Below are 17,071 nucleotides of genomic sequence, written 5' to 3' on the forward strand. Positions count from 1 at the left end.
CTAATTACTATTCACATAGCTAACTACGTTACCTGTTTTTCAAGCTTACATGCAAAAGGCTTCCAGCCTAAGGCTTGGCCAAAAGTAAATTACAATTGGTCTTATAAACAACGACTCTTCCAGGAAAGGTTTGTCTGTATTGGGCATTAGCACAATTTATCATTATTCCACTGTTTGGAGTTTTAGGGTGAGATGTCTCTTGGTTTTAGTGTGTGCAGAGGCATAGAAAGGACAAGGTCTTACCCCCCAAAAAATGTACCGAGAAGATGTCATTAAAGCTAATGAGAGTCCAGACAGCTGCAGCTCATTAGAGTTTGCCTGAGGCCAATTGTAACTGAGACCTTTAAATATACATCATAGTCAAATAAACAACATCATATTTGAGCAGCAAAGTCTATATCAGTTCCTGCACAGTCCTTAATGTTCGGCCTTACGTTTTGCTGAGAAAATGTTCTCTGCTCAGGAACAAACTCAGAAGCGAATGAGACCATCACACTTAGGAATGGTGGCAGGGGCTTGTTTTAATTTTCAGAAAACGCCCATTGAAATGAATTGATTGTGACTGTGGGAGTCGCTCATAGCCCAATCCCTCTGCCCTCACCCCTTCTGCATCTGGCTGAATGGAAAGCAGCCTGCAATCATGCTGCAGATCGTAACTTTTCAAGCAATAAGTCATTTCTCCTCCCTTTGGCTTCAGGACATGACTTTTCTGTTTTTTTTTTTAATCAGCATTTTCTGTCACTATTTTTGGTTCCTCTGAAGCATTTAGCTCAGAATTACAGATTTATGAGGTTGGGGGTTTCCTATTCCATTAGCAGCATCCAGAAGTGGCACTTCCCTTGAATGCAATGACAGAGCTCCTGTCTCGTGCTGCTGAGTAAGTAACTCAGAGAATTGGAACTATGGTCAGGCTACCTGATTTCTCATATCCTTACCACCAAATAGCTTTGTTTGTGATCATTGTGTGTGTCCTAGATTGTCAGAGTATTTAGGTTTCTAACATCCACTGAAATCAATAGGAGTTAGGTGCTTCAATACCTTTGAAGACCTGGGCCAAATTTTCATAGATTATTCCAAGGCCAGAAGGGACCATTGTGATCATCTTGTCTGACCTTCTGCATAACACAGGCCAGAGAACTTCCCCAAAATAATCCCTAGAGCAGATCTTTTAGAAAAACATCCAACCTTGATTTAAAAGTTGTCCATGATGGAGAATCCACCATGACCCTTGGTAGATTGTCCCAGTGGTTAGTTACTCTCACCATTAAAAATTATGCCTCCTTTCCAGTTTAAATTTGTCTAGCTTCAACCTCCAGCCATTGGATCGTGTTAGACCTTTCTCTGCACGACTGAGGAGCCCATTATTAAATATTTGTTCCCCGTGCAGATACTTCTAGACTCTGATCAAGTCACCCCTCAACCTTCTTGTAGCTAAGCTAAATAGATTGAGCTCTTTGAGTCTATCACTGTGAGGCATGTTTTCTAATCCTGTAATTATTCTCATGGCTCTTCTCTTGAACTCTCTCCAATTTATCAACATCTTCCTTGAATTGCAGGCACCAGAAGTGGACACAGCCTTCCAGCAGCAGTCGCACCTCTGCCAAAGAGAGAGGTAAAATAACCTCTCTACTCCTACTTGAGATTCTTTTCACAATAAAATGTCACTGGCACTGGGCTACTTTCCAGGAGCTGTTGCTACCTTAACAGGCCATAAATTAAATCTCTGTAATATGAGCTAAATTCTCCAGGGTGAGCAAAACTCGACAACATTCATTTAATAAGAAATAAATAAAGTAACCCCTTCACTCCCCCTTTTCCGTTAGCCCTCAATGACTATTCTCCCTGTCATCACTCCATCCCCCCTGCATTGTGTGTAACTTAGTATGGAAGCTCTTTGGGATAGGGATCGTCTTTCTTTTACTCCAAGTGTCTATGATGCTGTTGGTTGCGTCTGTATGCCACATGCTGGTTTGGCAGACAAAGGTTTAATGAATCAGCTGCCTGCTTGCTCGCCCAGAGATGATTGGCAGCCCCACAGCAGCTGTGAGGGTAAAAGGGCTGCAAGGCAGGGGGTGGGGTGGCTCCCGGAGAGATTGCCGAGAGAGAGGATCCTTCCAGCAGACTGGTGAGAAGCTGCCAGACAAACCAACACTCCGATGATGCAGGAGCAGGGCAAGAAGCTGGGGAAGATCGCAGAGGTTAGAAGCAGGTTGGGGGATTGCAAAGTACTGGTTCTGGCTGTTCCAAACAAGGACCCTGAGCTGGAACCCATGGAGTGGGTGGGCCTGGGTTCCCCGACCTACCCCAGCCAGGGACTCGTAGAGAAGAAGCTCCTAACCCTTGGAGAACTAGGGCTGGTTAGCCCCTACTAGACCCAGACAACTTCTGCTTGCCCATTATCCTAATGGGGACAGAGACTACTGAGGACCTGGCCACGAGGGGTCAGGTCTTGACACAGACTGGACAAACACAGCGTCGGGTGTGATGCCATGAGGGGGTGGAGCCTGGTAGGAGTGGCTCTTTATCCTGCTGGGAGAGGCCGCTAACAAAGACTCCTACAGTACTAGATGCCAATATAGAACAAAGAACATTCAACCAAGCAGAGTGGATGGCTCCAGAGAATGGGGTGGAGAGCGTACCCGGCCCCTAATCGACCATGTGGGGAAACCTGTGTGTTCACGAGACTCAGGGGCGATTGGGAGCAGAAGCAGAAATTGGGGGCGAGCTATGGTTAGGGGTTGGTGCAATGGTCGTTGTAGGCAGAGGGAGCCCACAACTGTTTTCCTCCATAAATTAGCTCCCCAAGAGTTCCCCTCCCTTCCCACCTGCCAAAGGAATTTCTCTTCGTCCTCCAAGCAGGTGCCTGGCATCGAACAAGCTGACAGATCGGTAGCAGCAGAAGAAACTGGTGGCTTTACAATGGGACTCCAGTTGAATATGAAAAGTCAGAAGCTACAGGAAGGACTAGGAGCTGGCTGATGTGTCCTGAAAATACCCGCCAAGCTTTCATCAAACTTCGTCCCCTCCCTTTTGTGGCAGGTGAGCCGGCAGGAGGAGAGACTGTAGACTACACTGTTCTAGGTGGAAAATGCCATTTGTAAGTGAAAGGTTGCGTGACAGAGCAGGCAAAAGCAGCATGATGCTGCCTTCTCTTTCTGTGCTGAGAGGCGAAGCTGTGAGGACGTCCCAGTAGCATGGAAGTGAAGAAGAGAGATGGGCAGAGGGGAGAGATTCCAAAAGAGACAGTAGCTACTGGAGAGAGTTTATGGGTATCAGGAGTACAAGGCATAGGTGCAGATTAAGGATATGAGGAATAACGGGATTTTTTTGGCATAGGCCATGGGGGTGGGGGGTTGACTTTATGGGGAGGATGTAAAGCACTTCACGGAGAACCACAGGGGTAAGTTATGGCAACCCCATCTGCTCCTATCCAGCTATTGAAAAGCTGGAAGAAGCGTGGTTGAATCTTGCCCCACCCGGGAAAACTAAGGGCTTGTGTAAACACAGCCTGTAAGAGGCTGCCGGGGAGGCAGAGTAGCTCACAGTACTGGGTTACCTCTTTGCCTCAAAAAGAGTGAACTTCGCTGGAGATTAGACCGTGTGTCAGCTCCCTGCCACCCCACTCTGTCTTCCTCACCAGCAAACTCCTCAAGCCTCTCCTGGCCCAAACTTCAATTAGCAGGTAACACGCAGGTGCAATGCCCAGCCCCTATCGCTGTGCATCCACAGAGGATATTAAGTTTGCTGGTCTTTTAAAGAGCCAGTACATTACAGCTTATTAACTTAATTGGGGGGAATATACCCTGCCCTTCAAATACAGCACTGACCTGGCTTATAATAAAAATAAAACAAGTTTATTAACAAAAGGACATAGGTTAAGCGATACTAGGTAAAAGGGCTAAAGGTAGAAATGGGTCCAAGCAAAAAACATGCCTCTAAAAGATTAAAGCATAATCTAGAAAGATACAGTCTTTGTACAAGGTTGTGTCTCACCCACAGTCTCCTTTCCAGCTTCTACTGGTCAGGATCCACCATAGAGATCAAAGCGTCTGGTTCCTTTGTCTTCTAAGGTGAAGGATCAAGATGGAATCCTCTGTATTCCTTATATCCCCAAAGGGATTGTCTTTGTCTTATGAGTCAGGAAGGCGTCCTGGGGATTCAGTCTTCTGTCTCTCTTCAGGAAATGGGAAATAATTTGATATAGCCCGTCACTGAATGCGGTCAACTTCCTCCTTATGCCAGTTCGTTGCCACCGGCAGGCATGGAGGGGAGCAAGGAGGCAGAGCCAAGTCTGACCTCACTTCCTGCCCGTCTCTGCCCCCTTATCCCACGTTGCCAGGGAGAGTGGGGAGGGTTGGGGCTGGGCATGCAGCTGCTGTCCTATCCCCTGCTCCCCTCCCAGCCCACCTCCGGCCCATGGTGCAGGGACCATAACATAGCTGTGGTTGAGTGTCTTGTTTCTCTGCACGGCCACATCGGGGGCCAGTTACAACTTGACTTTCATAAGGCCCCTGAACAGGCTACTGCTTTGCAAGGGCTAAGGGGAAGACCGCCCAGAATCCCAGCCCGCGAGCCTGATGCTGACTATTACAGCAGGGTGCTGGTGGCCATCGTGTAATGGGCTTGTTCCCATTATAGTCTCCACTTTCATTGCTCATAACTTTTATCATTTGGGCTGGAATTTTCCAGGCTTGGGCTCTTTTTTTTTCTTTTTATGGCAAGTATTCGGCCAAATGGTTTGTGTGTGTGAGGGAGAGAGAGCAGAGTGAACAACAGACTTTTCCCATTATAAAAATATAAATAATATTGTGACCTCTGTTTGAACAGCTTTAGCACTGAAATGGCTAGTGGCCAGCCAGCTGAGAGCTGATGTTTGGCAGGCAAGTAACTCAGTCAAATCAAACCCAGTTTTCTCCGGAACAGCCGCAGGAACTAACTCTTTCTAAGGGGCGACATAGGCGCCGACTCCGTGGGTGCTCCGGGGCTGGAGCACCCATGGGGAAAAATTGGTGGGTGCTCTGTACCCACCGGCAGCTCCCTGCCCCCTTCCGCCTCAGCTCGCCTTTGCTCTGCCTCCGCCTCCTCCCCTGAGTGCACCGCCGCGTCCTGCTTCTCCCCCTTCCCTCCCAGCACTTGCGCCACGAAACAGCTGTTTTGGGCGGCAAGCCTGGGAGGGAGGGGGGACTGGGGCGGGGATTTGAGGAGGGGTTAGGGCGGGGACTTTGGGATAGGGGTGGAATCGGGGCAGGGGCGCGAGCACCCACTGGTGCAGAAAAAAGTTGGCGCCTGTGGGGCCACACTCCTGGATGTTCTGTGGAAAAAGGGGTTTGGTTTGACTGAGTTCTGGGCCTTTCACAAAGGATATGGATAGTACAATGAGGGTTTTTTTAGCGACGCTGGCTCTGCTGCCCGTTAGTGTGAGGCTAACTTAGGTACGCACTCAAATGCTTGGTCTCCTGAATTACTCAGAGACAGATGGGACCTGTTTCTGGTAAACCCTAGCGCTAGTGAGAGGTAGCCCGTATCTGGTGCTTTGTCCACCAAAATGCCTCCTTCGCCTGGGCACATAGTGGAGAGCCAGAAAGGCCTGAGTTCCATTCCCACCCCAGTGACCAGCCTTAATCATTCTAGGCACATCATGGCCTTCAGTGAGGGCCATCTCACAGAAGAGGAGTGAATACCATTGCTCCCATTTTACGGGTGGAGTAACCAAAGCCCAGAGTCACATGCAGGACAATATTCAAAGGGGACCAGTCAGCTGTACAGCCAGGCACTCGGGTGCTGTGCTCTGGGTGCTGCTGCTAAAACTAGAAGGGTTCTCAAAGCTGCAGGTGGGCTTTGCAGATCTCCAGGGAATGTGGCTATTTCTGCAGGGCCCTGACCCAGGCCCTGAGGTCGGCATCCAGGCAGCGTGAGGCTCCAACTGAAGCTACTTGGCACCGACCACCCGAACTATGCTATTCTGTGCCCTATTAAGCTGCCCCCCACACCCATTGAGAGCATGCCCAGCCGGTGGTCCTGTAACCAGAACTGTTCTTTAACCTCCTGTTCCCCAGCGTGGGGTTTGAACACCCAATCACAGGGTCTGACCTAAACCCAAGGGGGCTGGGCTCTCTGGATGCTTTTAGCTTGCAGTGGCCTATCCTCCGCCTGAGGATAAACAGGCAGCTCCAGATGCTGTTACCAACCCACAGCTGATGCTGAGGCCACGTGGACGGCTCCATGGGCTCATATGTTTGCCATTGTCCTGGTGGAGAAAACTGAAGGGAACCCGTCTCTGCTGTGGTCTGTCTGACCATCTAAACCTTGCTGCTCCTATCTACACAGGGACACTGACCAAATTCCTCAGCCCTCCCGTGGCATTTCCGGTGTCCTGCCATTTGATCCCACCGAGCCCGTTGCCTGGTTAGTGCCCAGCGTGAGTTTCCCTTCTGGCAGCACCAATTCCCCACAGTCGCAGGTGTGGGGGACAGGAGTAAGAAGACGGTGAGTCTTGAATCTGGCCTCTTCAGCCAGGCTTTTCCTCAGGAGACGAGCTCGCTTTGGAAAACCACGTAATCTACCCCGGGCCAGAAATCTAACCATCGTAGATAGTATTTGTATTCCAGTAGCACGAAAGACCCCAACCAGGGTGGGTGCCCCATTATTATGATTGTCCATTATTTGTATTATTGTAGCACCTAGGAGCCCTTCTGATGGACCGGGTCCCCATTGTGCTAGGCACTGTGTGTGCAGAGGATAGACCACAATCCTTGCCCCATAGAGCTTACACTCCAAAGGACACGACACACCGATATAGACAAGCAACTTACCAGAATACAGACAGCACAAGTTCTTTGCCGTTTCCCCTTCACCCCCTCTCCCTGCTAACCTCCCCTCTCTCCAGCTGCCGGTCAAACCTCTTTGCACTCATTGTTTAGCTTCGGCATCCTCTTTCTACCCACCCGGCCACCCCTCGGGAAACGGTCTCGTTCTGGGGGAGTGGGTGTGTCTCCGCTCCAGTGGCAGTTCACACCCTTGTAAGAACACCTGAGCCCTATTGGCTGGTACCAGAATGGTTAAAACTGATACACACCCTCACACGATGCCAACTGCCCCACTGAGTGACTCCTGTGGGGCCTGGGTTGCTTCATGTTTGCTTAGGAGAAGCATTTTCCACTAACTCCTCTATGGGGCTCGCAGGGCATCCATGCTGTCCTCCCCTCAGACATATCACATTACCTCTTACAGGTAATCAGTACAGAGTGGCTGGGTTTGCAGGTAGGATGGCCTCTGAGAACTGTGAGCCCTCTGCAGGTAGTGGTGGGTTTGCAAGGAGGGGGAAGGGATCCAGGTTCCTTGCCAGAGAGGTAGTGAGGGTGGTTGGGCTCAACTGCTGCCAGGGGCAGTTTAAGGATAACAGTCTTATACTGGTGCTTAGCGTTAACGAGAGGACTGTTTCCCCTCGGCCTTAGGCATTAAAAGTGCCTTTGACGTACTACAAGCATGTGGCGGATCAGGCTATTGTTCTAAAATCTTATAGTTTTTTTCCATCACCCAGTGAAGAACGGGAACTGTCAAAGATCGCAGAAACTGCACTTTAAATTCTCCAGCCATTAAACTATTTGGCAAGGACATCCATCCACATTCCTGAGTACTGTAGGTCTCTCGCTCAAAGCCCCAGGCTGGGAGAGGGTGAAGGAAACACCATTATTTCTTTGCTCTTTTATTTTAACGATGACGGCATCAGGTTATCTCAGCACCTTCTTCCTGCTAACCTCACCCATCGTCTGTCATTTACGAGCCTTCGGCTGTCAAAGCTCTGCCATGTGTGACATTCATCCAGTCCTCACCCAATTGGGTTCTGCGGCAGAATCCCCTCCTACTTCCTATCTGCCCTGAAGAAACACACACAAAGAAAGATCTTGTGCATTTCTCCAATTAATGCAATTAAGAGAATTAAAGTTTTGGAGAGAGCGAGCGAGAGTTTTTCATTTTCTTTTTATTTGATTAGCGAAATTCCCACCGCACAGTTTGTGCAAATGAAACCCAGACTCTGTTCCATTGTTCTGAAGGCCTCATGAGACTGTTACCTTTCAATCTCACACACTAATGTGTTTATAGTTAAAGCCACTCCAACCCCCTCTCCTCCCGGGTGGCTCTAGGAAGTATCCCAGAGTCTTGATTAAAGCAAAATTTCTTGCAGAGTTCCTCAGCATGTGGAAAGGCAGGGCCAAGGATAAGGGCATGGTGGAACCTTGCAGTGGGAACTGGGTGCTCTGTTAGTGCCGCCACTAGCCGAGTGTCTGGTTATGATTACTACAAGTTTGTCTCTCTGCCCTTCTGTTGCCAGTTTTGTTACATGGGGAGGGGTATTGCTGTCTTGCTCCAGGATTGCATCTTAAGCACCATAGAATTCATTGGAGTAAGAGCAGGAAATCAGGCCCTTGGCCCCAAAGCCGATCTCCCTGTTCACCACTTGGACAGAGCATCCCAAAGGCTGGTTTGTCTACTAGCCGCTTCAATGGGACGATGGCGTCGATGTTAGTGATGGCGTCCCTGCCTGCTTCTGTCTCTGAGCAATAGCTATTTTTGTTAGCCCAAATGTGAAAGCCTCTTTTCTGTGAGAATGGGCTTAAATATCAGGGTTGCTACTAAAGTAAAGAATGAGGAGAAGCCTTCTTACTATTCCACTATAGGCCTTGTATTGCCAACCCCAGGCATTCAAAAATTATGAGCCAGGCCCTAAAAAATGAGATCTAAAAATGCCTTTGGGGTTCTTTTAATTTGCTTTCTGCTTTCCAAGCCTTTAGGGTGCACTTGGGTCATGTTTTCAACCTATTCTCCCCAACTGTGAGAGCTAGAAACTTACTATATGTTTTTAATGACATCTGATAGTCTCGTCTAATCACAGGATTCCAGGAGCTTGAGACTTTAAGAAAAACACCAAAATATTACCAGACTCACGGGAAAATCACAAGAGGTGGCAACACTGCTCAGTTCAAATTTTATGGGTGGAGGAGCATAGTGTAGGGGGCGGGGGGACAGGTGAGTTCCCAGTAGAGGGTAATCAACAGAATGCCAGGGGAAAATAATTGTTCTAGCCTCATTCAGGTGACACCATACATCTCTCTCAGGGCCGCCCTGTCCACAAGTAGGAAGGGGATTGGTGAGAGTCAATCCACCTTGTTTCCCCAGCAAAAGTTTGCTGATCTGAAAACTTGGGTCCTTCAGATAAATAGAGTAAATTTAGGATACAGTTGCAGGGACATTGCCTGTTTCATCATCTCCCAGTCAATGTAACCACAGGACATGTCCTTCTTAAACCAGGTTCTCCCACTCCTCCCAGGAAACCAGTTACTTGAACCTTTTTCAGGGTCTGATTTTAAGTTAAGATCAGAGCACAGCCAACTTTAAACATGCTTTCAGGAATTAGAGGTGACCTGGACCCCAAGGGATCTGAAAACAGAGAATGAAATTTCGGTAACTGGAAGAAACTTTGATTTTTTTAAGTGTATCTTCTACCCAGTTAAAACTCCAGAATCCTGTAAGAACAGACAGTCCAGCATAAAATGTTTGCTTTCCAGTTTCTGCCAACCACAGATTGGGGATTACTCCCCTTGGTGCTCTGGCCGAGTTGGATGGTTTCAAGATGATCCATTTCTGAGTTACGTTCTGATTAAGCGAACTATTTTCTCCCATAACTCAAAGGCAGCTGAATTTCTGTTCCTCAAACTTACTTAAATTACAGGCTGAAAGTTATGAGCGAGGGAGGAGGAGTTATTCCGAAGCTCAGTACATAACCTTAACTGCACCGTTTGCTGGGGTGAACACCACCATTAGGAAAATCACATTTGATAGTTGCAATAAACAGTTGTGGGCACTGTATGTGTTAGTTTAAAATGCACTGCTAGGTTCCCTCCTCGCTCTCGGTCAGGCACATTTAGAGTGCTCTATAAATAACAATAATAATAATAATTACAGCCTGGGTCCTGGCTGTGCATGTATCTCCATTACCCTGCACACACTGCTACTCAGCAGCAAACTGCCTCTGTCTTGCACTCTAAGTGCTGCTGACTACGCAGAGGGGGATGGCTCAGGATTTCAGCCTGGCCGTTCAGCGGAGAATTAACATATTTGGCTGCAGAGCCAATGCAATAAAATGCCCTCCGATTGCTGGTTTTGGATTCTGCCATCCAGCTTCGAGCACATGGGGAAGGGAAAACTTCCCAGTGTAACGTGCATGGCCTAATTGCAGCCTCTTATGTCAACAGCCTTTAATGTTTTACTTAAGGTTTGTGTTCTTAATATGTAACATCGGTTTAGGTTTTCTAATTATTGGAGCATATGGTGGAAAGTCCTCAAACCTGCCTGTTGGCTTTTTGTCTCGTCTCCGCTCTCTGAGGACCCCTGAGGGGAACGGAGTGCAGACCCCAGTGATAACCAAGTCTGAAGAGTTCTTTAGCTAAAACCCTGAATGGAGTCGTATGGCCACCTGCGCACTGTAGATGCGCCTAGGACCATTGTCCAGCAGCTTGAATGACGTCACAGGCAGCTGCTATGAAGCAATGCAGCTAAAAGCCATTGAAGGCACATTTTATTAACCGCCATAAATAAATAATCTGTTTAACAATAAACCCTAAAGCTGTGTCTATGCCTGGAACTTTCTTTCAAATAAATATGGAGCCAATCGCGCTCACCCTTTGTAAAACGTATTATTGCACACACGGACTCTGGAACTGGAGCTTGAGAGCAATGAGTGGGGTAGTCCTGGGATTGCTGTAGTCTATATTCTTCCCCAGCTACACAGTTCATTGGCTCCAGCTGCTAGACCACAGTGTTGCGAGGTTCCAACATGTAGCTCCATAGCAGCTGGTTCTGCAGCTGCTGTGTGGGAACGATCCCAGATGAACCTTTATGAAGACGTAGGAATGAAAGTCCTAGTCTCCATAATGGTTCTGCAATGCTGGATTAGAGCCCTGCAAACAATGTTATATGGAGTAAGTTATTCTGTGAATTTAGCTCCCCTTTTCGTGTTCATCAATATCTAGCGGCAAGTTGGGAATCTTCGCAGACTTGTTCCCTATTTGGAATAGTTCACCTAGTTGTTTGTGTGAATAAATGTGAAGAGTGGATTATTCCCTGAACTGGCTGGATCCCCTAGATCATCCTGGGCCACGTGTTCGCTGACACCCTTGAAGAATTCTAATAGAGTGATGAGGCATGATTTCCCTTTACAACAGCCATGTTGAGTCTTCCCCAACATACTGTGTTCATCTATGTGTCTGATAATTCTGTTCTTTACTATAGGTTCAACCAATTTGCCCGGTTCTGAACTTAGATTTACCAGCCTGTAATTGCCAGGATTGCCTCTAGATCCTTTTTTAAAGATTGGCATCACATTAGCTACTCTCCAGGTATCTGATACAGGGACTGATTTAAGCAATAGGTTACATACCACAGTTAGTGGTTCTGCAGTTTCATATTTGTGTTCCTTCAGAACTCTTGGGTGAATCCCATCTGGTCATGGTGACTTATTACTGTTAAGTTTATCAAACCTACTCTATTGACACCTCCATCTGGGACAGTTCCTCAGATTTGTCGCCTAAAATGAATGGCTTCAGTGTGGCAATCTCCTTCAATTCGTCTACAGAGAAAAGCAATACAAAGAATTCATTTAACTTATCCACAATGGCTTTGTTTTCTTTGAGTGCTCACCTCTATCATCCAGTGGCCCTCCGATTGGCAGGCTTCTGATGTACTTAACGAAGTTCTTGCTTTTTGTCATTTGCTAGTTGCTAGTTTAGGCCTGCCTAGTTATACTTTTATACTTGACTTTCCAGAGCTTATGCACCTTTCTATTTTCCTCAGTAGGATTTGACTTCCAGTTTTTCAAAGGATTTTTTTTTTTGTCTCTAGCTGCGTTTTTTACTCTGTTGTTTAGCTGTTGTGGCATTTTTTGGTCCTCTTACTGTTTTTTTTTATTAGGGGTATACATTTAGTTTGAGCCTCTGTTACGGTATTTTTAAAAAGTTCGCATGTAGTTTGCAGGCATTTCACTATTGTGACTGTTCCTATTAATTTCCATTTAACTAGCATCTTCATTTTTGCATAGTTCCACTTTTTGAAGTTAAATGCTACTTTATAGTGGGTTTCTTTGGTATTTTGTACTCTACAAGGATGTTACATAATTACATTATGGTTGCTTTTACTCAGTGGTTCTGCTATAGTCACCTGTTGGACCAGATCCTGTGCTCCACTTAGGTCTAAATCAAGAATTTTCTCTCCCTGGTGGGTTCTAAGATTAGCTGCTCCAAGAAGCAGTCATTAATGGTGTCTAGAAATTTTATCTCGGCATCCCATCTTGAGGTAACATGTACCCAGTCAATTTGGGGATAGTTGAAATCCCCCAGGTAAGTAGGGCTTTAAAGGTAGAGACAAGCTTCTTGTCTCTAATGTGGTGGAAAAGGGGGAGCCAAGTGGTGGGGCTCAAAGACGAGATATGACATGATGAAAGTGACCAGTTAGGAGAGTTATTTCAGCAGCGGTGTTTTGAATGGACTGGAGGAGGACAAGTTTTCAGCAGTCAAAGCCAGAGAGGGGGAAGTTACAGTAACCGAGGGTATGTCTTCACTACCCGCCAGATTGGCGGGCAGTGATCGATCCAGCTGGGATCGATTTATTGTGTCTAGTCTAGACACAATAAATGGACCCCTGAGCACTCTCCCATCGACTCCTGCACTCCAGCGCTGCGAGAGGCGCAAGCAGAGTTGATGGGGGAGTGGCAGCAGTCGACTCACCGCGGTGAAGACACCACAGTAAGTCGATCTAAGTACATCAACTTTAGCTACGTTATTCACGGAGCTGAAGTTGAGTAACTTAGATCAATTGCCCCCCCTCCCCCAGTGTAGACCAGGGCTTAGATAATGATAATGAAGAACTTTGGCCATCTATGCAGAGAGGACAGGTCAGATCTTGAAGATGTCATGAAGGAGAAAGCAGCAAGATTTGGATACAGCCTGGATGCAAGAATGCATAGAGAGAGGGCAGAGTCAAAAACAGTGCCCAGATTAGGGGCCTGAGTGACTGGGAGGATAATCATGTTCTCAAAGGTGAACAAGAGTAGGGGAAGAGGAGGAACTCCATTTTAACCAAGTTTCATTTCTGCTGCCAGCCAGACATCTGTCAGGAGAGATGCGTGGGATTGGATGGAGGGAGATCTGTGACTCCTGAGCACAAAGATGGTGATTGGAGTCATGAAGGGATCAGAGCCCCTAGAGAAGGTGCAGAAGAGACGAGGGCTCTGTGGGATGATCACTACAGATCGGGTTCGCTGAATGAGACACCAAAGGTTCCATCGGGGAGAACAGCGAGAGGACGGAGTTGCGAAAGCCAATGGCAAACAATATTCAAGAACTAGAGAGTGGTCAGCCGTGTCTCGGGCTGCTGACCATTCAGAGTTTTCATCCCCTGACTGCAAATACTAAGCTTATAATAAAAAGAGTACCTGAAGAAATCGCTGGGGGCTTTGGTACTCTGAAAGAAGGTGACTTGAGAAGGGAGCATTTGAGAGCAAGAATGCAGGAGTTTAGAAGGGTGATTTTAGGACATCTTATTATATCTCTGTTCTATCTTGCAAAAGGAAGAGCTTTCCAAATGCAAGCAACAGGAACACAATGACTGTGGTGAAGGTCCCCCTCCCCCAAACCATGAGTGATGTCAAAGAGGTGACTCCGGGAGACAGACCTGAAAACATAGCACCCTAAAATGTCCACCTGTTAAATTCACCAGCACTAAACGATGCCGCAGAAGCACATTGGCTTCCTTCTCCACTGCAGAAATTGCAAGCTGACTAGAACCAGAACCCCAACTTACTGACTGCAATAAGGTCTGAATTAATTAAACTAGGGATTGGGGGAAAGCCAACAGCAGAATTGAGAAATATTTTGACCTGACAAGGACATCTCTGTGCTACAGGTGTCGGCAATTCAAAGATAGCTCTGTATACACTATAGGACAGGACAGAAATTGCAGATGAACTGAAGGAGAGCTGGCTGAGATCACAGCTGTGAATTCAGGAAAAGTAACTGGGGGTTAGACTAAGGAGTTAAACACAAATAGGCATCTGGCCAAAACTAGCGTAAATGTCTATATACAAATGTAAGAAACTTAAAACAAAAAGAAGTGAACCAGAATGCCTGGCAGTGGAAGAGAATCCTGACAACAGGCATTACTGCCACATGATGGAATGATAAATCAATGGGATGCTGTAACATCTGGCTCTGAACTACCCAGCGAGTGCAGGCTAGAGCGCAGAGGTGGGGGTGGAGAGAGCAGTGCTAAATCTAGTTCCCACTCAGAGTTTAACATATGTGCATGGTCACTCCTGTGTCAACATGACATCATCTCATTAGCGCAGTCACACCATTAAGGGTGATATGATACCTATCCTTCCAGAGAGTCAGACCCCTTACAAAGGGGAGATCGGCAAGTCTCGGATGCACTTCTCTAACACACACCCCATCTCTCTGTCTTCAACCTTACAATTACAAACACTATCTGGGCGAGGGCATCTAAACAGCTGGAGGTCTGTAATTCTCCACGTGGAGCTGGGCCCTCGCCAAAACAGTGATGTATCTACCTACTGTGTTCCAGTCTGGTTACTAGTAACCAGTGTCTGACAGAGTCCAGGCAGTGCCACGTTCTCACTTGGACAAAGCCCCTTTTCATGGTGCTAAAAGCCTCCCGGCTTTCTGAACAATCATCAGCAGCATTCAGCACTGCCCTTCTCCGTCCTGTGCCCGTTGGCTTCCAGGGATCGGCGCTGTTATCAGGTCAGGTCCTCTGTGAGTCAGCAGCAGCCAGTACCCTTCTGCTGGAAGGGAGCCAATTTCTGAGCAATGATTTCCAATACCTGGGGCTTGTGGTCAGGTTGTGTGTGGAGAGGATTAATGACAAAGGCTTCTTGGGGGCTTAAGGGATCTGGATCTAATTTAAAACCAAAACAAAATGTAGGAACTTAGGAACGTAAGACTTGCCATACCGGATCAGACCAGTCCCGTATCCTGTCTCCAGCAGTGGCCAGTGCCAGATGCCTCAGAGAATGGTATAGGAAAACTCCTAATACACAGTTATGGAATAACCAGCCCCTAAGAGGGAATTTCTTCCTAGCCCCTGGCTGTTAGTCATTGGTTTATGCTCTGAAACACAAGGGCTTATATCCCTTCTATATAGTTTTATTGTGTCTTACTTCACTAATGTCACCGTAGATGTTTTTATTAGCCAAATAAATGTCTGATCTTTTAAAAAATCCTACAAAGCTCTTTGCCTCGATAATATCTTGTGGCAACACGTTTCGCAAATGAATTATGCATTATGTAAAAGCATGTTTCCTCTTAGCAGTTTTCAGTTTTCTGCCTGTAACTTCAGATGACTATCCCCTTGCACTGGTATTAGAAGGCAGGGTAAACAGGAATGCACAACTTACCTTCTCTATACCATCCATTATTTTAGATCTGTACTGCAGGGTGGGCTGGCCCTTTAAGGGAGTTGGAGCTAAGTTATACTTGTGCCTCCTTATCTGGTCCCAAGCAATGGACTTGAGCTTGGGTGGGTGGGTCAGGTGACCTGTATCACCTGATAGCCTGGGGCAGGACTTTCTCTAAGAGGAAGGTTGCTCCAGTAATGAAGAGAGGGAGACAGACTTGCAGGGAGGTTCCTCTGGAGGGGCTGAAGCTTTCGAGAGGAGCAGGGAAGGTGCTCTGCACTCCAGCTAGATAGAAAGGCCTGTCTGGAGCTACCTGCAGAAGAGATAAAAGAAAGAGGCTTGAGGTAGCAGGAGCCGGGGTTTTGCAAAAGATCAGGTCAAGCCATCAAGGGACAAACGAAACTGTGGAGAAGGGGAAAGGCTCATCTTGATTTAAGTTGGCATTGAATTGTGATGTTCTAATGAACCAGAGCCCCAGAAGGGGTATTGTTTGCCTGACCATGGGCTGTGTGCAGTTTTTGAGGAGCCCAAGAAGGGGAAACTGAGGCAGTAGCACAGGGTCTGATGCCAGATCAGGTAACATCCTGTTACAGTACCTCTATGTTCCTCTTCCATCATCTTTCTAAACTAAACAGTCCCATCCTCTCTTCACCCAAGTCTCTCCAGACTCCTATTAGGGCTAGTGGCCTGCCTCAGAACCCCTCTACTTCTGCTATATTTTGCTGCAATAGAGTAACCAGAACTGAATACACACTTCCAGGGGTGGGCATACCATTGAATTATGCAATGGCATGACACTTCCTATCCTATTTATTATGCATTGTAGCATCTTGTTTTCTCTTTTGACCACTGCTTGCATCCTGAACTAAGGTCTTCATTGAGCTGTCCAGGTCTCTTTCCTGAATAGTTACAGTTAACTTACCTGTAAGCTTATTGCTTCTCATGGGAGTGTTACCTTGCATTCACGTACACTGAATTGCCTCTACTCATGGTGTCCATTGACCTGGCTTTGTTAGATACCAATAAGTATCACAACCACAACCCCTGCTCAGCACGCAGGAGAAGTTCCTCAGTGTGAGGCCAGTAGAACTGGGTTTTAACCGTTTTCTCACGATTGAATAGGTGCTGAAGATTGGGTGGCTACCTACAGCCAGTTGACATCCGAGGCTGGAGAACACCTGGTATCGGCTGGAGAGGAGAATGCTGGCTGGTTGGCAGTGACGCTTCCTTCTCTACCACTGTCCTCTTCGACTGAGCCTCCATCCTGGGTTCCAAGCACTTCTCCCGTTGGCTGTAGTGATGACCCTCACCCTGGCTCTCCCTGCGCCATTCAGCCGATCACGGTTCACTTATGCTGGAGGTAAGACAACATCTCTGACTCCTTCCCACCCTGCTGCTGTGCTGGCACATTCTGGTTCTGCAGAACACACACACGTGCACCCCTGGGTAGCCAGAGGGTGGTGCCCCACTGAGACAACTTACAGTGTGTGTGTGTGTGGGGGGGGACTCCTCTTGGCCTGGAATCAGGGGGTTACAGCGTCTTTGCAGGGAAAGAGAAGGGAGAATGCAATATGGGCCGGCCACTGGCGCACTCATGCTACCAGA

At 47.4% G+C, this 17,071-nt stretch overlaps 1 long non-coding RNA gene across 1 annotated transcript; it reads left to right on the forward strand.

The window, feature by feature from the left end:
* Positions 1-1,564: 1,564 nt before the first annotated feature.
* Positions 1,565-16,710, forward strand: LOC123376926. The gene is made up of 4 exons (XR_006581994.1): positions 1,565-1,612; positions 2,860-3,039; positions 6,328-6,486; positions 16,589-16,710. It is a non-coding gene; the product is annotated as an uncharacterized LOC123376926 (long non-coding RNA).
* The last annotated feature ends 361 nt before the right edge of the window (positions 16,711-17,071 follow it).

Source organism: Mauremys mutica, chromosome 9, assembly GCF_020497125.1.
Source record: "Mauremys mutica isolate MM-2020 ecotype Southern chromosome 9, ASM2049712v1, whole genome shotgun sequence".
Lineage (NCBI taxonomy): Eukaryota > Metazoa > Chordata > Testudines > Geoemydidae > Mauremys > Mauremys mutica.